Source organism: Oryx dammah, unplaced genomic scaffold (assembly GCF_014754425.2).
Source record: "Oryx dammah isolate SB20612 unplaced genomic scaffold, SCBI_Odam_1.1 HiC_scaffold_10, whole genome shotgun sequence".
In the NCBI taxonomy this organism is placed as follows: Eukaryota; Metazoa; Chordata; class Mammalia; order Artiodactyla; family Bovidae; genus Oryx; species Oryx dammah.
In genome coordinates, this window is record NW_024070194.1 from 18040248 (window position 1) to 18061718 (window position 21471).

General features: G+C 52.2%; 1 protein-coding gene across 12 annotated transcripts in view; it reads right to left on the minus strand.

Moving 5' to 3' along the window:
• Positions 1-19753, minus strand: part of EPB41L1 (erythrocyte membrane protein band 4.1 like 1) — a 137792-nt gene extending 118039 nt beyond the window's left edge. For 2 of the 12 annotated variants that reach the window (XM_040247401.1, XM_040247400.1), the window contains exon 1: positions 1417-5230. The gene's annotated coding sequence lies outside the window, so the exon portion shown is untranslated. Of the gene's footprint in view, positions 1-1416; positions 5233-19602 lie in introns of those variants that run through there. The other 10 variants (XM_040247406.1, XM_040247399.1, XM_040247403.1 and 7 more) reach the window with 10 other exon arrangements.
• Positions 19754-21471: the final 1718 nt, after the last annotated feature.

Below are 21471 nucleotides of genomic sequence, written 5' to 3' on the forward strand. Positions count from 1 at the left end.
TGGCCCCTCCAGGATTGCCTGCCTCTGAACCTGGCTCCTTAGAGGGCTTCCAGAAGCTCAAGGAACTTGTGGAATAAATGTTACGACCCAAACTTGACCTTCTTCTCCACCATACACGCATACACTCAGTTCCCCTTCTCCCCACCCATTTGCCCAAATGTTAGGCAAAGCCCAGTAGGCCGCCTCCCGGGAAATCGTAATCCACCTCCTCTGTCCAAGCTGTGCTGTGACTGCAGACAGAGGATTCCTTGTTCCCAGTGCTTCCTGCCCAGAGACCTCCATGGGGCCCGTGCGCTGGCCGGAAAGAGCCAAATCATTCCTTTCAACTGGAGGGAGCTAAAGCCACCTGAATCCCTGCCACCCCTGGGAGCAACATGCTCCCAGCTCTGCTTGGCAGGCCCAGCCCCACCTCAACACCCACAGCCGCTGCTGCCTACACACACACACACACACACTCTCACACACACACACACACACACACACAGAGTTCCCCTAGGGTACAGAGGTGCTTTATGTCTAACCAAAAATCAAAACCAGAGTGGGATGTCCCTGGTGGTCCAACCCTGACAGTTGTGCCTTACTAATAACCCCACAGTGACATCTGCCTATTACTCCGCGATCTCCCTGACCAGTGTAACTTCTTGGCTCAGTTCCCCCTCCACGACCTCACCCTGCCAGAGTCACCAGGAGGTGGAAAGGAGCTTTGACACGCCCCAGGCCAGTGGTTTGTGAAGTATCTTGCACAGAGCTCAGGACAGTTCCATGGCATTGTTGGGGGGCTTCTAGAAGCTGAGGAATTAGCCAGTGACCCCAGGCTCACCCCAACTTTGACCATGGCTGCAACTCCTGTACTGTTTTGTACAGTGAGATTCTCTGGGGTTCACTTGAAAAGGAGATTTCACTGCTGGAAGATTTCAAAGCAACTCTTTCACCCTGACTCCACCTCTGCCCTACCTTGACAATGTATATATGACCTCGAGGCCAACAGAGAGGGAGGTAGCTGCCCGAGGTCATGTAGGAATCAGTGGCAGAACCAGAATGAAAACACTCCCTTCTGAATCTAGTCTATAAACTCCAAGCGGTTAGCAAAAGAAAACCAGGGCCTCAGGTCAGCGGATCTAGCTTCTAGGTTCAAGGTCACTAGCCCCCAAGCATGGTGGATGGATAAGCGATTTGGGCAAAGCATGCTGCCTAACACAGAGGCACTTAACGAATACCCATTTCAGTCCCTTCCTCAAAATAAGCCCAAACCAGAGAGAACTCTCAACACTGCCCCCATTTTTCAGGCCCACCAGGAATCTGTAGCCTAGACAAACTCCCACCTCCCTAGCAGTAAAATACATTAAAATAGCCTGAGGGCTGAAAGGTCAATTTGTCCAACCTGAGCAGAGGAGGCTGGGCCTCTGGAACACTCACCCTGGCTCCGACCACACCAGCTTCCCGGGCGGAAGGACGGCAGTCAGACACCTGGAAGGAGCAGACAGTGTTAGCGCCTCCGAACTGAGTTTGTGGACCCAGCATGGAGTTGGAAACTGAGAGGCTGGCATTTGACTCTCTGAGGAACCTTCAGGAAGTTGCTGAACCTGTTACACAGAAAGGCCCGTGTGACTCTGCGGAGCCAAAGGGAAAGTAACAAATATGAAACTGGAGCGGCCTGCAGGGGCCAGGCCAGGAAGGGCCTCGGAGGGTAAGGTAAAGAATCCAGTCTCGAGAGTCTAAAAGCTACGGGAAACCATTGACCTGCAGGGTTGAGAATGGACTGAAAACCGGCAAGAGTAGCTTTAAGCGTGTGAGTTGGAGGCTGCTGTGGTTGTCTGGGAGCACATGGTAAGGACCCAGGCTGGGGTGGCGACAGCGGACCTGGAACCTGGTGGCTGGGTTCCAGAGCTCTTTGAGCAGTGGTATCCCCAGAAATGACCTTCCCAGGTAGCGCCGGTGGTAAAGAACCGGCCTGCCCAGTGCAGGACATCTAAGAGACTTGGGCTCAGTCCCCGGGTGGGGAAGATCCCCTGGAGAAGGAAATGGCAACCCACTCCAGTATTCTTGCCTGGAGAATCCCATGGACAGAGAAACCTGGTGGGCTACAGTCCATAGGGTCACAAAGAGCCAGATAAGACTGAAGCAACTGAGCATACACGCACACATGCATTCCCAGAAATCACTGGTGGACCAGATCTGGGGGGATAAGGAAGAGAAAGGTCTGCCTACCCCTCAGGTGCCCCTTTCACAGCAGTCCCCTGGTCTCCACCCAGGGCAAAACATAACCACTGTTCTTTCAACCTGGCCTATCCGTACCTCAGTTTCCCCACCTGTAAAATAAACATGGTTGGACTCAGGTGTCCCTAAGGTCTTTATAGCATTAATATTCTGTTCTGAGCTAATTCATTCCATTTTTTTTTTTTAATATTTACTTATTTGGCTGCATTGGGTCTTAGTTGTGGCATGTGGAATCTTCATCGCATCACGTGGGATCTTTTGTTGTGATGCACGGGCTTAGAGCAGGGATCAAACCCACATCCCGTGCATTGTAAGCTGGACTCTTAACCACTGGACCACCAGGGAAGTCCCCACCCACAGGGTATTGAAGACCCTTTTTAATCATCTTTCAGCCCCAACTTCAGGCCTGGCCTAGTACACGATGGGCAGAATCACTGGAGGAGAAACCTCAGGTCCCCTGGATTCACACACCCAGAACAGTAACCTCCAGGTTGGATAAGGTGTTTCTGCTTCACATAGAAAATAAGAATCAAGGGAAGATCACCTGGGCTGAGGCTGAAACAGCAGGAGCAGGCGCCTTGTTGCTGCTCCCCCACCCAAGAGGCCTCATGTCATGGGCCCTGCAGCTATAACATCTGTCACCCTGTAGCTTACAACCTGTTTCCCCATCTACTGTTTTCCGAAGTCCAGTTTCAACCTGGGGGATCAGCTACCAAGGGATCTGGCAGGCAATGCAGTGCAGTGGTTTAAGCTGGGACTCTGCAGCTGGGTTGATCCCTGGGTCAGGAAGATCCTCTGGAGAAGGGTATAACAACCCACTCCAGTATTCTTGCCTGGAGAATCCCATGGACAGAGGAGCCTGGCGGGCTACAGTCCATGGGGTCGCAAAGAGTCGGACATGACTGAGCGACTAACACTTTCACCTTCTGCAGCCACGCAGAGCTGGTTTGAATTCTGGCTTTACCACTCTCCAGCAAAGTGGCTGGGAGCAAGTCACTTCTCTGAGCCTCAGTTTCCTCATTTGGAAAACAGGAGTAAGAGCGTCCACTTCCAGGGCTAAAGGGAGGATTCAAAGAGATGCTGCCTGTGAAGAACTCAGCATAGCTCCCTATCACAACAACCCAGGAGATAGCAGCCCCCATTTCCAGATGTGGACCCTGGGACCCCAGAAGGTGAAAGGACTCACTGAAGAGCATTAGAGAATCCATGCTGGAGTGAGACCCAGAGTTCAGGTTCTTACCCGCCAGGTTATACACTCACTAACCTTTTGGATTCCTCCCTGTGGCTCAGATGGTAAAGAATCAGCCTGCAATGTGGGAGACCCAGGTTCAATCCCTGGGTGGGGAAGATCCCCTAGAGAAGGAAATGGCTACCCACTCCAGTATTCTTGCCTGGAGAATTCCATGGACAGAGCAGCCTGGGGAGCTACAGTCCATGGGATCACAGAGAGTTGGACATGACTGAGTGACTAGCACTTACTTTTTAGATGAAGATGTGACTAAACATTATAATGACTTGACCAAAGCCATGGAGGGAACTCATGGTAGAAGAGGGATTTAAATCCAGGCCTTCTTGATGAAAAGCCCGTGATCTCCCCTACGGTTACCCAGAAAGTAGACATGATGGTAGAAGAAAGTAGAAGCTTCAGATTTCAGGGCCCTTTAAACCGGGAACAGGAACAAATGCAAACCAGGCAGATGGAGAGAGGGTGGTGATGAAGCTACCTTGAGAGGAAACCAGAAGGAGCTGATGAAACAAAAGCTTCTTTCTCTGCAGCCCTCACCGGGGACTGGGCAGGAGAGGAGGGGCTGACAAGCAGGGCCATCCGTCCCGCCAGGGCTGAGCTGAGGGCTGGATCTAAACAAACAGACACAGTTCCAGCTTGGCCCCCAACTTGTTGACAGATCCTGGAGAGGTCACACACATACACATACACATACTCAGCTCTCTGTTTTTTTAGCTCAAGAAGGAGACAGTATACTGAATGGTGTCAAGATCCCTTCCAGCTATGGAAGACTAGTCATAACCATTCCTCATGAATGCCAGACTCTAGCTCAGGCTCTGCTCTCACAAACCCCCAAAGGGGGCCTCTTAACAGTGGCTCCCATATTTCCACAACAGGCATGGGAAACCTTGCATTTAGCCTCTGGCTATATAGCCTGATCACTTTCCCTCACCATTCTCATCTGTAAAATGGTCTCATATCTTTAGCCTGATCAACTATGGAACCTAAAGAACCAAAGAGCTTCCCCAAAGTCTAGCAACCCCCCAAGGTACTGAACAAAGCATCCCCACAGTGCCCACCCCAAGTCCCACCCTCAAGCTCTTTTAGCTTCTCCTTTCCCTCTGGCCCCTGTCCCATCTGGACCAAAGGAAAAACCAAATCCAAGCTCATGGATGCAATAGCAGTAGCAACAGCTCTGAAGACTAGCAGTAGAAGGAACCACTGTCACAGCTAAGACTCGACTGTGCATATGTGCCAGGCACTGTGCTGGCACAAGAGCTGCACCTGGATTCTATCTTAAGTAATCCCCTCCATCAACGAGGTAAATCTCACCCTTAGTCTAGATTTACAGATGATAGACTAAGGTTCAACCAAGTGAAGTGACCTGCCCAAGGTCACACTCAGAGCAAGTGAGTAGCATGGCCACCCAGACACAGGCTCTTCATTTGACACTAGAAGTCCTGATCTTATCCTTGAGGCTGTGGGGTTATTCAGGGTAACATTCCACCATGGGGTGTGGACCCAGATATAAGGGGGCAGTGAGTAAGGGGATATCTGGCCTTTACTCTCACCCTAAACCTCCCCAAGTAACTAATCTTTGCAGTTTTGTATTATTATTCCAACATGTCCAACTCAACTCTCAGGCTAGAACAGTTTTTATCCAATCAAAATATAATATAAGCCAAATATGTAATTTTTCAGTAGCTACATTTAAAAGAGTACAAAGGAATGGGTGAAATTAATTTTAATGGTATATTTATTTAACAATATCAAAAGTATTTTTGAGGGAATCCCCTGGCAGTCCAGTGGTTAGGACTCGTGAGTTTCCACTGCTTGGGGCCCTGGTTCAATCCCTAGTTAAAGAACTAAGATCCCACAAGTTGTGTGATGCAGCTCCCCCTGCCCAAAAAAACCTCCTAAGTATTACTGAAATGTTTTACAATCTTTTTTCATACTAAATCTTCTAAATCCAGTGTATACCCGATGCTAAATTTTCATCAGATATTTAGAGTCTCTTAACCTTTACAATTGAAAAAGTGTTTTCACAAACCTAAGATCACAAACAGACACAGATGTTTTCCAATAACTGGAGTATTCTGTTTAAATTTTAAGTTATTTAAAAGTAAATAAGATTGGGAATTCCTTGATGGTCCAGTGGCTAAGACTCCACGCTCCCAATACAGGGGGAGCCAGGTTCCATCTCTGGTTAGGATACTAGATCCTCCACGGTGCATCTAAGAGTTCGGAAGCCTCACCTAAAGATACCTACACCACCACAACTAAGACCAGGCGCAGTCAAATAAATAAATATTTTAAAATAAAATACGATTACAAATTCCGTTCCTCAGTGGCACTAGCCACATTTCAAGTGCTCCATAGCCGTACGTGGCTACAGTATGGGACAACAAAGTCCCAACAGTCAAGTCCTAGAGGGTGGGGCTGGTGGCCTCCATGCCCCTAGGCCAGAGCTGAGCCTCCTAAAGTAAAGTCGAATGTCAACAGAACCGGATTTACTCATTCCAATCCCCTACAGAGCCTGATGTTAGTATCTACCTCAGGTGCCTTTATACTCACGGTGCAAGTGGCAAAGGGATCAGTGTGCCCATGCTTGGAGGATGGCATGGGGGCTCAGAGAGATGGGTGAACAGCCCAAAGTCACTCAGCTGTGACCCACAGACTGTCTGACTTGGAAGCCTAAGCTCTGTCCCTAAAGCCTGGCAGGGACCTGGTCTTAGGCACAGGCTTCTAGAGGAATAAGTAAGCCTTTACACTAAATCCAACTCCGCAAGTCTAGTGGCAGAATATGTGCTCAGTTGCTCAGTCATGTCTGAACTCTTTACAGCCCCATAGACTGCAGACCAGCAGGCTCCTCTGTCCATGGGATTTTCCAGGCAACAGCACTGGAGTAGGTTGCCATTTCCTTCTCCAGGGGATCTTCCCAACTCAGGGATTGAACCCGAGTCTCCTGCATTGGCGGGCGAGTTCTTTACCACTGAGCCACTAAGGAAGCCCAGAGAATGTCCCCTAACAGGAGTTAAGGGTTAAAGGAGAGGAAGTAGCATGGTCTGTACTAGGTGGTGGTCCTGTATGTGGGGCTTAGGCCACTAGGGTACCGTTCCCACCAGCCCTCTCACCTTTACCCAGCAGGAGGCAAAGCCAGCAAGGTCCACTGGCTGCTTGTCCTCTGGGTTGGGTCCCCCGAGGCTAGCTGCCATGCCCTCCCTGACATCTTGCCCAAGAACACTCACCCAGAGGCCCCTGGACTAGGGCCAGAGCCTGTACTCACCTCCCAGGGTCACCTCAGCTGGAGTCCAGGGAAAGGGTCCAAGAGGCAGTCCACCCCCACCCCTAGGAGGAGGGAGGAGCAGGCCAGGAGGCAGATTCCAGAGGAAGGAAAGGGTGGCAGGGATAGGCCAGAAGAACCTGGGTGGTTCCACTTGTCTCCTGGGGAGCACGGCTAGCATTCAGCCCCCTCCCTTCAGCCTAACCGGGCGAAACTCTCACCAGTTATTAGGTTTAACAATTAACTCTGGTTTCCACTTCAGCAGGAGGCAGTTCCAGCAGAAAGTCCCATCTGGGGTGGGGGGACTTGGAAGGGGATAGAGAGGAAGGGGTTGGAATGAAAGGGAGAAAGAGGTGGTTAGTAAAGCCACCCACCTCCTCCTTCCCATCCTACCAGTGTGGGGCAACTAGAGGGGGGTGGCATAAGTTCCATTAGTTCAGGGGCATTGCCTGGCACATAGTAGGTGCTCAATAAATTAAAAAAAATTATTTATTTGGCTGTGTTGGGTCTTAGTTGCGGCACATGGGATCTTTCTTTGTGGCAGGTGGTCTCTCTAGTTGTGGTAGGCCAGCTTAGCTACCCACCCCCACTACCCCCCTCGCATGTGGGATCTTGGTTCCCCGACCAGGGATTGGACCCACATCCCTTGCCTAGCAAGGTAGATTCTTAACCACTGGACCACTAGGGAAGTCCCTCAATAAATATTTTTAATTAACAAATAAGCAAGTGGGGTGATAGAGGAGAAGTGTGTGTGTGTGTGTGTGTGCGTGCGCGTGTGTGTGTGTGCACGCGTGCGTGCTTTGCGCACACGCACACAGTCATGTCTGACTCTCTGAGACCCTATGGGCTGTAGCCTGCCAGGCTCCTCTGTCCATGGGATTTTCCAGGCAAGAATAGGTTGCCCTTTCCTCTTCTAGGGGATCTTTCCCCCCCAGGATGGAACCCTCATCTCTTGCATCTACTGCTTTGGCAGACAGGTTCTTTACCAATTTAGCCACCCAGGAAGCCCCAAGTGGAGGAAAGCAAAAGTTAACTTGTCCTGGGTCCTTGCTGAGACCAAGGTGGGCTAAGGACCGGGAGGGCAGTCACCCAGAACATGCCAGGAAATGGCTCTGAAGTCCCCCAGCCCTGTCGCTGCCCTTCCGAGCTGTGACCTTTCTAGCACAATCTTCCCCATAAACAAAGGGTGACGGATAACACTACAGTATCATGTACAGGGCTATACGGGGCCAGGCCCAAGCTGCTGGTGTGCTCCATACCACTGTGACACAGTCATGTCTCTCGCTGCCTGGCAACAGCTTCTTCTTCTCAGGCCACCCCCTGAACTCTCCCACATCCCAATATTCCCCTGGATCCCACCTATGTGGCCTTTTTTTCTTTCCGGGAAGAAGGAAAGCCCAGGATGATGACGGTTCCAGCCCACTCACATCCCACCCACCTGGGATCACACACACACCCGAGCAACGGACTGCTCTCATCTGGCGTTCGCTTGTCATTTATACACCCCTCCTTGGGCCCCCTCCTCACCCTCTTCCCCCATCCCCTAACCCAGACCTACAAAGGACCGTAGCCCACCCCAGGCTGGTGTGGAACTCACTGTGGCCAGTTCCCTGGGCATTCTTGGGTAGGGGCTCCCCCTTCTGGACCCCTGCTTCCGGTCTGTGTAACAAGGAAGTCAGAGGGGTGGACTAAGAGATCGCTTCCCCTGATATTCAGAGTTTCTGACATTTCTGGGATCAATTTGAGTTTTAACTTCAGACAGACCAGTGTTCAGATCCTGGCCAGGTAAACAGGCAGCCTTGATGTTACGAGATAGACTCTGAGAGAGGACTGCAGAGCCCCGGAACACCAGTTCACCCCTGACTATTCTCAGCTCAAGCCTGGGCAATGGGACAAAGGGCCTCCATGCTCACTGGGCCCTACTACCTCCTCCATAAAGTCCCAACTTTCTTTTCCTGCCCCACCTTTCCAGTCTTCTCTCTGTCGTTCTCAGTAGCAGCATCATGAGTAATCACTCCCCCAGTTTCTTCTTGGTAAGACAAAGTTTGAAGCTCACCCTTCATCTGGGGCATTGACCCTAAGGCCCTTTTTTTAAAAAACAATTTTTATTTTAAAAAACAAAAAACACTTGTTTATTTACTTGGCTGTGTCAGGTCCTAGCTTCAGCACATAGGATCTTTCTTGCATCACTGCAATGCATAGACTCTCTAGCTGTGGCATATCTTAGTTGCTCTATGGCATGTGGGATTTTAGTTCCCCAACCAGGGATCAAACCTGCGTCCCTCGCATTGCAAGGCAGATTCTTAACCACTGGCTCACCAGAGAAGTGGAGATTCTAGAGTCGCTTCTACTTCCACTCCACCCTTTCCTGCTTCCTTCTCACAACTCTCAGAGCTCACGGCCCACTCTCCCATCTTTGGCCTGATGCTCGTCTCCTTGATCTCCCCAGGGAATAGCTGTCTCCCTGACTCCCCCTGTCCCCTCCTGCTTCATCCCCTTTCAGCTCTAATGTTGCCTACAGCATGGAGTCTACACTGAACACTCACTCCTCAACTCTCTCAGCCGTGTCTCTCTCAGACACTGCTTCCCGGAAGACAGTCTTACCAGCCCTGCTACATGACCTTAAGACCCTGCAGACCAAGGACCCCTTGCAATGATTTTCTCTGTCCCTCACCCTTGCTCCCTAGCATGGTGAGAACACAGCGGCTACCTGCTGAAACAGCAAGGGTAATAACCATTAGCTGAAAAATAATGAATTATAATCGCTTATTAAGGGACTTCCCAGGTGGTCCAGTGGCTAAGACGCCATGCTCCCAAAGCAGGGGGCCCTGGTTCTATCCTTGATTAGGAACTAGATCCCACATGTCGAAACGAAAAGTTCACACGCCGAAACCAAAGATCCCACATGCCACAACGAAGACCCAGTGGAGCCAAATAAATAAATATATTTTTTAAATTGTTTACTGACCATTTATTCTTTACAATGCTCGGCTCTCAGCATTTAACACATGTCTTTTCAGTTAAGTCTCTCAAGCCCCATTGTCATTGCTGCTCCTTTGTTTTAAACTGAGGAAACTGAGGTTCAGAGAGGTGAAATGATTTGTCCGAGACCACGTGGCTGGGAAATGGCAGAGTCAAGACTGGAATTTCAGTTCTTATCCACTGACCTACTTGGCCTCCCTCCAATCCACACATAAAAGAGGGGGTAAGTGAGAAGTTGTGACTCGACAGTGCTGAGGTCGTGGGGGCTCCAGAGAAACCAGTCCTTCCCCAGCACCAGAGGCAGACTCAGTAAATAAAACTGCATAACCTTCTATTAAGCACCTGCTCTGTGCAAAGCTCTGTGCTAGGTGCTGGCTGCACAGAAGGTTACATGAGCGATCTGGTGCTCACAGTCTAGCACGAGAGACAAGCCACGTGCCAGGATAAATCAAAGAGCAAGCAGAACTTGTCCCCAGAGGGGAACAGATAAGGTACTACAGAGGGGGGAAAGACAGACGTCACTGTGGGGGTGGGGATGAGAGAGCTCACAAGGCTTTGGGGGACAGAGGTTAGCATCTGAGCTGAGCCTGGACAAGGCAGGCAGGATTTCAACAGTGACTGGGGAGGGAGGTGGGTGGCATTCCTGGCAGAGATGAACCCAGGATGTTGGGGCAAAGGTAAGCACTGGGTGTGTCCCAGGAGCCACAGCAGACCCCCTCTACCAGCTCCTACTCTTGGCACTGGGCCCAGGCGTCCAGCCCTGAAGAGAGGTCACCATGAGTGTCCCCAGACTCACAGGCACCTGGTTGAATCTGATGAGTGGGCATGGACAGGAAGAAAGGGCTGGGTGCCTGGACACATGGTCTGACAAGACGGGCTCAAGGGGCTAGAATCCAGGCTCAGCGTAGAAGCTCTGAAGATGGGAGATGCTGAAGGGAGGAGGTGGTCCCACCAGAAGTGGGTGAAGCTGGGGAGGCAGCGAGGAAAGGGGCAAAGAATGTGAACTGGACAGCAGAAGACCTGGCTTCTAGAACCACAGATCAAAGCTACAAGGGATCTGGGGCTTATCCTGCCCAGACCTCACTTTACAGCTGGGAAAACTGAGGCCCCGATAGCGGAAGAGCCGGGTTCGCAGTCCCCGAGCACCTTCAGAGCAAAACCAGCCGTGTGCTGAGAGGAGGGAGAAATCGGACTTCAACACCCGCCTCTGCCATGACCTCCTAGTGACCTTTCTCCAGTCCTTAGGCTCCCACTCAATACAACAATCCTTGTCTCGGCAGTTCTAAACTTTTATGGGTCGTGACTCAAAGACTCACATGGTGCCTAGGGGTCCTTTCTGGAGAACAAGGAACACTCTGAGAATTGTGCAGGCTATTTCAGAAGTTCACAAACATCTGAGACCAGTGTTCTCTGAGGACAGTCTGAGAACCCTCCGTGTCCCAGTCACCTCAACTGGAACCGATTAAAACGGACTGATTCCAGGGCCCCAGCACAGGGTGCTGAGTCACAATGGTTTTTAGCTGTCTCACCTATTGAATGTAGAGAGGGCTCCATGGCTACAAGTTTTAAAGCCACTGCTCATTAATCAAAGTCCCCTCTGGTTGAGCCACCTGCTCAAGCTGACCATGGTCAAGGTCAAGGTTATGGTGGGGGTGGGTGGAGGCCCAGCAAGTGGATTGAAGCTGGCCAGATTCTGAAGTGACCTTCTGAGATCAGCAGCCCTGCCTGGGAGGCAGTCTGGACTCCTGGGCTGAACTTGGGCTGAGAGGAAGGTTTCTATCAATTTCAGCCAAAAGGCTCTTTTCCTCTCTCCAGACTCTCACTCTGGCCCTTGGCCAGGTCTGGCTTCCTTCCTTTTCCTTTTGAGAACAAGTGTGCTTTCCTGGCTTCAGCCTCTGCCTCTGTCCCCTCCATCACTGAGGCTGATAGAGGACCTCCAAGCCCCCAAGCACTCTTCCAAGCTTTGAAAGATGATAAGCTTATTTAACTGGGACACTCTGGGCAATCCATGAAAAACTAAGAAAACCAGTAACAAAACAACATCTAAAGAAAAAGCCAGGACTTCCCTGTCGATCCAGTGGTTAAGACTCCACCTTCCAGTGCAGGGGGTGTAGGGTGTGGCTTTGATCCCTGGTTGGGGAATGTAGGTCCCACATGCCTCAGGGTGTGGTCTAAAATTTTTTTTTAATAAATAAAATGAAGTCTGGATTTTTTTCAATAGTTAATAAATATATAAATAAAAAGCCAAATGCCTTCAGTCCTACCCTGTCACCTGCCCCTGACGCGGCATTTCTCCTACAGGTGGGCAGCTGCCTAGAACCAGAGGCCGAGCACCTATAGGAAGGCTGGTCTCTGATGGGGTAACAGCACAAGCTTGAGAGGAAGCCTGGGGTGGAATCCACAGTCTCTGTTCTCCAGATTCGAGCAACTGCATCCCTCTGCAGACACCTAAGTATCCTCCAAGGCTCCATCAGGGCAGTATAGGAAAGGTTCAAGAGCACCCGTGGGCTTTGGATAGATCTGGATTGAAATCCCGGCTGTGCCACTTGCTGGCTGAGGACTGGGTAGGACTTGGGCAAGTTATTAGCCTCCTTTAATAAAATGGGATCGTAATCCTTGCCTCACTGGGTAGCTGCAAGGATTAAAAGACATAAGGCGCATAAAGCGCTTAGCACGGGGCCTGGCACCTGGTGAGCCAATAAACGTAAGCACTTGTTTATCAGTCACCAGCCCAGCCTCTAATGAGGAAGACTCAAAGCTTTCTAATTCTTAGGTTGCCTCAAGCAACCCCCAAGCCAGCCACCAGAACTGGGTCTTTATCTTCAGACCTTTAATCTGGAGAGACGTTGGGGAGAGAGAAAGGGGGAGGGAAGAAGGCAGGAGAAGGGAGTGAGAAGGAACTGAGAAGAGGGAGGAGGAAGGGAAAGGACAGTCGAGGCTGAGGAGGGGCCTGGCTTACCAGCTTGGGGGAAGGAAGATGACTTTGGTGAAACTGCCAGAACAGGATAAGCCTTCTCTTCTTTCCAGAGCCTTCCCCAGGCTGGCCAAGGCAAGGCTGAGAGGTACACAGCCTGCTAAGAAGCACTGCCTCGGCTGTCAGTAGGGACACTGAAGCCTTGGGTTACCTCCACGCTCTGGCTCCCCACGAGGCTGCTGCCTGCCCATGGCGGGCGGCCTCCACCCCCGGAGCAGGCAGAGAGCAAAATGACCTGCCCACTGAGCCTGCACGGAGGCAGCGCTCGTCCACTCAGGACTCAGGGACCCCCTTGCTGGAGAATCTGATCCTAACTGAGCAGGACTCTCCCTGCTGGGTCCCCAAATCTGGGCCTTGTGTCATCCTCTCTCCAGGCCACCACCTGCGCCAAGGTCCTGCTTCTGGGGCTAAAGTTGCAGCCAGGGAAAAAGGACCATTCAGACTCTAAACAGGAACCACAAACAGGGTGTTCCAATTGCCCCTGACCAGCTGTGTGACCTTCAGGGGTGTCACTTCCCTCAGAGTCTGCTTCCCTCCTCTGGCTAATGAGGGCAATGGAGGACCAGCATCTCTAAGGTTCTCCTGACTCTGACAGCAGCTCTCCTGCTGGTAGGACGACTGGGAGCACAAAGGGGCAACGAGGACTTGCCTCAGAAGAAGAGTGGGCTGGGCTGGGCTCTGCTGAGAGTGCCGTGGATGTGGCAATGGCCAAGGGTTATCACAAGATGATGATTATCATTAAAAATCACAGCCACGAACTCAAAAGCGATTTACAAAGAGCTTTCTCATTATCCCCTGGGGTTCACAATCTGGTGACGTAGGTAGACCTGGATGATGACTATTCATATTTGGCAGAGGAGGACAGTGACGCAAGATTTAGGTGATTTGTCCAGGCTACTAAGTGCAGAGAAAGGGGAGCCAAAGAGGAAGTAATAATTCCTGGGTGCCTGCTGTGTGCCACCTCACCAGGCTCACTCACAGCTGTTGTCCTTGGTTTTATTTTGTCAGTATATTTTAATTAATTAATTTATTTGACAGCACTGTGCCCTTGTTACAGCACACAAGATCTTTAGTTTCGGCATGTGGACTCTTAGTTGCAGCCTGTGGGATCTTAGTGCCCTGACCAGGGATCGAACCCAGGCCCCCTGCATTGGGAACTCAGAGTCTTAGCCATTGGACCACCAGGGAAGTCCCCACATTTGTTACCTTGACCACGTCTCACCCCCACAACCCAGCACTCCAGGTGCTACTGTTCCCATTTCAGAGAAAATGTCATTGAGGCTGAGAAAAAGCATCATGGCTGTTCCATGGCAAAGCCTGGATTGGGACCTGGGCTTGCGGGACCCCAAGGCCTGCACTCTTTTCCATCTTCCTGTGTGTACTGGGTTGAATAGTGTCCGCCCTCAAATTCATGTCTTCAAAGAAGCTCAGAATGTGGCCTTGTTTGGAAACAGAGTCTTTGCAGATGCAATTAGTTAAAATAAAATGAGGTCATGCTGGCACTAAGCCCAACATGACTGATGTCCTTAGAAGAGGAGATGACACAGAGACACACCGGGAGGAAGGGGAGAAAGCCACGTGACAACAGAGGCAGATGCAGCTGCAAGCCAGGGAGCTCCACGGATTGCTGGCCACCACCAGAAGTTAGGAGGGGGCACTGAACAGACCCCCTGCTCAGAGCTTTCAGATGAAACCAACATTGCCGACACCTTGCTTTCTGACTTCTGGTTCCACAATGCCAGAGAAAACATTTCTGCTTTTTTAAGCCACCCAGATTGTGGTATTTCATGAAGCAGCCCTAGGAAATTAATACATGGTGAGTCCATTGAGCAGCAGACCTGGAATTCTTAAATTCCAGTTTTCAGATTCCCACTAGGCAGCCTTGGAGGTGAATGGAGGCCTGGGGTCCTGGGAGGAATCATTCTCATCTCTATTTCACCACTCTGGTTCAGGCTGACCTGAAGTTTCCATCCACCAGGGTTGTTCTGTGTTCCGGGTCTCTATCCACCCCACCAGGCCCTTCCATCATGCAAATAAGCGCCCTGTGAGCCCCAGGTGAATGATCCTCCCCCTCCACCCAAGCCAACCTCTCCCACCACCTGGAGAGCTGTAATTTTGAAATGCAAATCTGATCCTTCCTGGCTAGCTTAGTCTTCTTCCCTAACTCCACCAGCACCTGTAGGACTCAAGCTCTTCAGCCCCGGCCAGATCTGGCCTCAAATGTCCTCTTTATCTCCAGCTACTCACGGCACCTGTCCCCACCACCCACCACCTTCTGCTCCAACCACATGGAACTCTTTGTATTTCCCTTAACAAGTCACAGTGCCTTTGCATGAGCTGCTCCAGCTACCTGGAAAATAAAATCTAGCCCAAACACTGCCTTTTCCTCCATGAACAGCCATACCCTGACACCCTGTACATTGTACCATGGCATTGCACATCGCCCCACATACCCAGCCTGGGAACATGCTGCATTCATTTCTGTCTCTGTAGGCCTAGGGCCCAGTACAAAGGCATTCAAGAATGTTGAACTGTTTGGACTTCCCTGGTGGTCCAGTGGTTAGGAATCCGCCTTCCAAAAGCAGGGGATGCAGGTTCGATCCCTAGTCAGGAAACTAAGATCCCATATACCATCGCAGAACAACTAAGCCCGCACTCTGCCACTACCGAAGCCCACTCGCTCTGAAGCCCTCAGGCCATAACTACAGAGTTTGTGCACCATAATGAAAGATCCCATAGAACGCAACAATGATCCTGCATACTGCAAATAAGTCCCAATACAAATTAATAGGTTAATGGATTTTTAAATAAAAGAATGTATATTACTTCCTTTTATTCTCAGAACCCAATACTATTATTGATCCTATTTTACAGGTGAGGAAATGAAGAGATGAAGTCACTTGCCCAAGTCTACTCGACTAGTATGTGGCAAAGACAGTGCTACATACTCTAATGCCAGTGCTAACAACCAATGCTAGGTATACCATCCATCCTAATACCCTCATTTCACAGAAGAGGAAACAAACAAGAAAGGAGAAGTGACTTGCTCACAGTCATGTAATAAGACATGGACCTAGATCTTTAGACCACTTATTCAGCATTCTTCTTGTCATTCTTGAAGGAACTTAACCCAGGAGGACACGGAAAACTGTGTCTTCTAAAGAGCTCTTTCCCACCTCCCATAGAACAGAGCCCAGCATGGACCTGGGCACACAGTAAGGTCTCAAATCTATGGTGACATAGCAGTGAAAAATAAGACAGATATATAAATCTACTTCAAAAAAAAAAGTCTGAGGCCTGCTCAGATACTAAAAGGTCAGAGCTTGAGAGGACACTTTAGGTACCATTTAATATGAGCACTGCATGTTCAGTTGATCAGTTGTGTCCTACTCTTTGCAACCCCGTGGACTGTTGCCCACCAGGCTCCTCTGTCCCTGGGATTCTCCAGGCAAGAATACCGGAGTGGGTTTGCATGCCCTCCTCCAGGGGATCTTCTCGACCCAGGGATCGAGTCCACGTCTCCTGTGTCCCCTGCACCAGCAGGCAGATTCTTTACCACTGAGTCACCTGGGAAGCCCTAAGTATCATTTAGTACCATCTTCCATTTTATAAAGTCATCCATTCAACAAATTTATCGAACACAAATCGTAAGCCAAACACTGTGTGGGATACTAGGAGGACTGAGAAGCAGGTTCCTGCCCAGATGGCATCACAATTCAGCGAGGGGAGACAGACAGCCAACTAACAAGTTCAATTACACACTCTCACAAGCGCTACGAAATACAGGAAGCTGTAAGAATGTAAAACAGGGAACACTGACTTGTCTTAGGGAGTTGGTGGGTGAAGGCTCCCCCGAGACAGTGGTTTTTGAGCTGAAATCTCAAGAGTGGGAGTTAACCAAGACAAGCAGCAGAGGAAGGGTGTGGTAGATGGAGGGAACAGCAAGTGCAAAATCCCAAATCTCCTGGCGCCTGGATAAACTAAAGGAAGGCCACAGTGATGGTTTCTAGGGAGGTGGGCAGGGACTCAGTCTTGCGGGTCTTGTAGATCAGCATAAGAAGTGGAGAAACGAAGCAGAGCAGGGAAAACCCCTTACTCAGAACCTGGCCCAGAGCAGACACTGTCAATGAGTCATTGCATTATTTGGTGAAGGAGCAATTTGTCCAAGATCACAAGGAAGACCTGAGCCTCGAAGCCAGAACCTCTACTAGCCAGGTTATGGCTGTCAGCTATTTCAGGAAGGGGGCAGGAAATGCTTTCCAGGGGTTTCCTCCTCTAGGAGGTTCCAGCTCCCTGTCTACACCTCTCTTGAGCTCTAGTGTGCATCAGAATTACCTGTGTTTGTTAAAACACGGACTGCTGGGCACCACCCCAAGAGTTATTGATTCTGTATATCTGGTGGGAACCCCAAGAATGTCTAACAAGATCCTAGGTCACCCTGCTGCTGCTTCTGGTGGGGTGACCATACTCTGAGAATCACTGCTCTAGACTGGAATACATGAGGGCAAGGGGGAGCAGTGAGTGAGACCCATGGCCAGGATATTTGGAGGATGTGTTGTGCTCAGTCGTGTCCGACTCTCTGCAACCCCATGGACAATAGCCCACCAGGCTCCTTTCTCCAAGGGATTCTCCAGCCAAGAATACTGCAGTGGGTTGCCATTTCCTCCTCCAGGGGATCTTCCTTATCCAGGCATCGAACCTGTGTCTCCTGCATTGGCAGGCAGATTCTTTACCTCTAGCACCACCTGGGAGGCCCCCATTTAGGGCCTGGAAAGGTAGATTCCTAAATGTGAGTAACAGTGAGACAAACTCTAGCACTCTGAGAAAGGGAAGGGGCCTCAAAGTCCCAGAATCCAGCCTAGTAGCTGCTCAGCTAGGGAAACTGAGGCTTAGGGGGTTTAGACTCTTACATAAGAAAAGCTCAAAAAAATGTGTCGAGTGAATAGGTAAGTACATGAAAGGTTTGACCAAAGTCAAAAGGAGACCCCTGTGCCAAATTCCAGGGCTCCTGAGCTGCAGACCAGCCTTTCCTAACCTGGGAAAGAGATTTGGGAAAGACACCAGCAGGCTCAGCTTACCCCCAACTTCTGCTGACTTGGGGAAACATTTTTAAAATTGCAGAAACCTGCTGTTGGCCCAATCCTATTACCTAGCCACCCTCCTTCTTTTCTCAGTGCCAGCTCACTCCCTTTATACTTCAAATCCTGTGTACTTTATCTTGGCAAGCTGAGCTGCAGAGGGGGAGGTCAGGTTCTAGGGAAGAAGAACTAGAAGTGAAGGGTGAATTCTTACACTTGGATAGCCTTCTTCCAGAATACTTCCTTCCTCTTGGAAGGATCTCCATTTCTATCCTCCTAGCTAGTCTAATCTCATTCTACCTACATTTCAGTACCAGCATCTGAAACCTGCAAAGCCAGAGGCTAAATTTCCAAACCACCTTTTCACCCATTTTTTCTAAAACAGGGTGGCCTGGACAGAATTTTTCTGTCCTCTTCCAGTTGGCAGCAAAATGCCACTTCTCTTGCAAACCCACATGCACAGACTCACTAACACACAAACAGCTATGTGTACATACATAGAAACAAATATACCAAAGCTCATGGAAAAACACATACACATAGACATCAAGAGGATGCCTTATTTGCTGTTCACTGATGAAATACACCTGTGCCTTCAAACACACAAGAAACACACAGAGAGAACACGCACACATGCACACATTTCCAAATGCCTGCGCTGCACCAATTGATGGAGCAAGGAGTAAGACACACCCAGAGACCTCTCTCGGAGTAGCTATCTCCTGAGGGGGGATTCCTTGGAGTTGGGGCACTGGCCCTTTAAGAGAATGGATCTCCCTCCTCCCCTCAGGGCACCTAAGGTGCGGCTCTACACCAGGGAGCAGGGAGGGGCGAGGGTGGGTGTGTGGCAGACCTGGTGGGGCCCGGTCTGCCTCTGGGCGACAGTCCCAGGGCCACTACAGGGAATGGATCCCTGAACCGACTAGGTCACTAACCTAGGGACCGCTGTCGCCACCGCCACCCGCACACACACACACCCCCGGGCCCCAGGCAGGACACGCCCTCCGCTCCGGCTCGGCCGGGCGCGCCGGCTCCGCTGTCACCCCGGCTCCCTCCGGCCCCCACCGGGCGTAGCCGCCCACCTGCCGGCGGGCAGTCTCGGCCCCGAGGGCACCCTCCCACCACCGCCGCCGCCCTCTGCCCAGGCCAGGTGCCTGGTTCCCGGCGACGGCGGCGCCTCAGCAGCCGCCCCCACCCCTTTCCTCCCGGCTGTGTGCAGACAAAGCCGCGCACACGCACACCGGGGCTACGCGGGGCTACGCGGGTGCACACCCGCCCTCACACGCGCACACACGGGGACTCACACTGGCGCGCGCGCACACACGCACACCGCCACAGGTTCCAGCCACCGGCGAAGCCATCGGCACACACCCTCATCCAAATGTACACACACTCAGTTACACATTCAGACACACCCTCTCATAGACACATTCACCCCCAGACACGCACACACACACACCACCCGGACGCGCGGAGACACAGGGCACACACCCTCTCACACACGCACGCGCACACACCGATCATCCACTTGCACGGACCCACGGGCACACGCGCGCTCACACTCCACACACATCCGGCGACGAAGACCCCGACACACACACATACGGGCGCCAGTACTGAGACGCACAAACCGAGGCCCGGGTCCCCCCAACCCCGCCGGCTCTGGGCGCCCGCCGCCCGCCTCGGTGGCGTCCACCCCGCCTCTGGAGCCTGCCAACCCGCCTGTCAGTGCTCCAGGACCGGGAATCGCGCTCAGAGCCCTCGGCGATTCCCCTCCCCACGCCCACCAGCCCAGACGCGGCGGGGTCCCCGGGGCCCCAAGTGGGCGGCAAGGGCGGCTAACCTGGCTGCGGTGGCGCGGCTTCCGGGCGCTGTCTGTCCTCGGTTGGTGTGTCCGGCGGCCGCCCGGCGGGCTCCGAGGCGCACTGGAGCTGCGCACAAACGCCCCGCTCGCTCGCTGGCTCGCCCGCTCCCTCCCTCCCTCCCGCGGCGCAGCCCCCTCCCCGCCCGCCCCCCTCGCCCGGGCTCCCCGCTCCGCCCCGCCCCGGCCGGCTCCCAGCGAGGAAGCGCCGGCGATCCCGGCCGCCACGGGCGAGCGAGCGAGCGAGCAGCGGGAGGAGCGCCGCCGCGCGAGCTGCCCGAGCCGCCCGAGCCGGGGCCGCGCGTCGGGAGGAGCCGCGCCGGCCCCCGGGGAGGGGAGCAAGGGAGGGAGCTGAGCCCCGCGAGCCCGCCTGGCGCTGCTGGCCCGCCGCCCGCTTCCCCACGTGGGCCGGGCGCCTGTCTGTGTCGCCGCGGAGCTCAGAGGCCGGGGCGAGTGGCGGGGAGACCCCGAGGAGACCCCACCCAGGGCCCCCGCGCCCTCCCCGACCCAGCCTGGTGGGCTCGGGCCCCGCCCCCCGCTTCCTCCCGGTCCCTGCCAGCGCCGACCTCGGTTTTCCCTGGCTAAGACGCCTCGGCTCTCGGCCCAGTGCCCCGGACTAACCCCACAGCCCCGGCGCCCAGCTCGCCGGCCGGGTCCACCTCCAGCCCCGACCTGGCCGACGCCCACCCGCCTCCCAGCCGCCCTCCCATTGTTCCCGCGACCGGAGCTCGAGGAAGAGCGCGCCGCTCATTCGGGGGAGGGCTCAGCTCAGGTGGCAATACCTCTGAACCCTGGCAGGGGTAGGGATGCTTTCCAAGGGCTGGCCCCTGTCTCGGGGCGCCAACACCCACCCTCCACAATCTCAGACACACCCAAAGTAAAGAGCTTTTCTAAATTAGAGTTTAAATCACCACCGCCCTTAGAGGTGCCCCGTCAGGTCCTACTTTGAGTACAGACTGAGGCTTGGGGGGAGGAACTAACCTAAGTTCAGCAAGCTCGAGACAGCAGCGAGGAGAAGGCAGGGAATCCATTTGGGATCCACATTCCGCAGAAGAAACAGGGGATTCCTGCCCAGAACTCCTGGGATAGGGGCAGGCCCTCCAGAAGTACAGGGAATAATGAGCCTGACCTCCTTGGTTAGACACGACTTAAAACACAGAAATGTGGAAGAAGCCGCACTTTCAGAGGCTTTACTGGATGAAAAGGCCTACTAAGTGCAGGAAGTCGCATCTACTTTGTCTCACTTAGCCCTGACTGTGGTGCTGTGAGGCAGCTGTGATGATCATTTCTTCATTTTATAGATGAAAGCTTGTCCTAGGTCTCTCCAGCAGAACAGAACCAAGATGAAGCCTAACAGTTATTGGAGTTCTTCACTGCAGTAACCCTTCCAGCAGAGGATAGGAAGTGCCAGGTGAGCAGCCAAGAACATAAGAAATCAAGGAGGGCAGGCCTCGTTTGGGCCTGAAAAGTCATCCACGAACTAAAAGAGGACAGAAGTGAGGCCCTGAGACCCCAAAGCAGGACTGAGCATGAGAAATAATAGCTAATATTACATTAATTACTATATGCCAGGTGCTGTTCTAAGAGCTTTACTTGCACTAACTCATTTACTCCCATAACAACATGGTAGGATGGAGGTTCTTAGGAAACTGAAACACGAAGACATGATATAGTTTATAAAGTGGCAGAGAGAATGTCCCTGGTGGTCCAATGATTAAGAATCTGCCTTCGAATGCAGGGGACACTGGTTCAATCCCTGGTCCTAGAAGATTCCACATGCTGCAGGGCAACTGAGTCCACGTGCAGCCACTAGAGAGCCCTCAACAAAGACCCAGTGCAGCCAAAAAATAA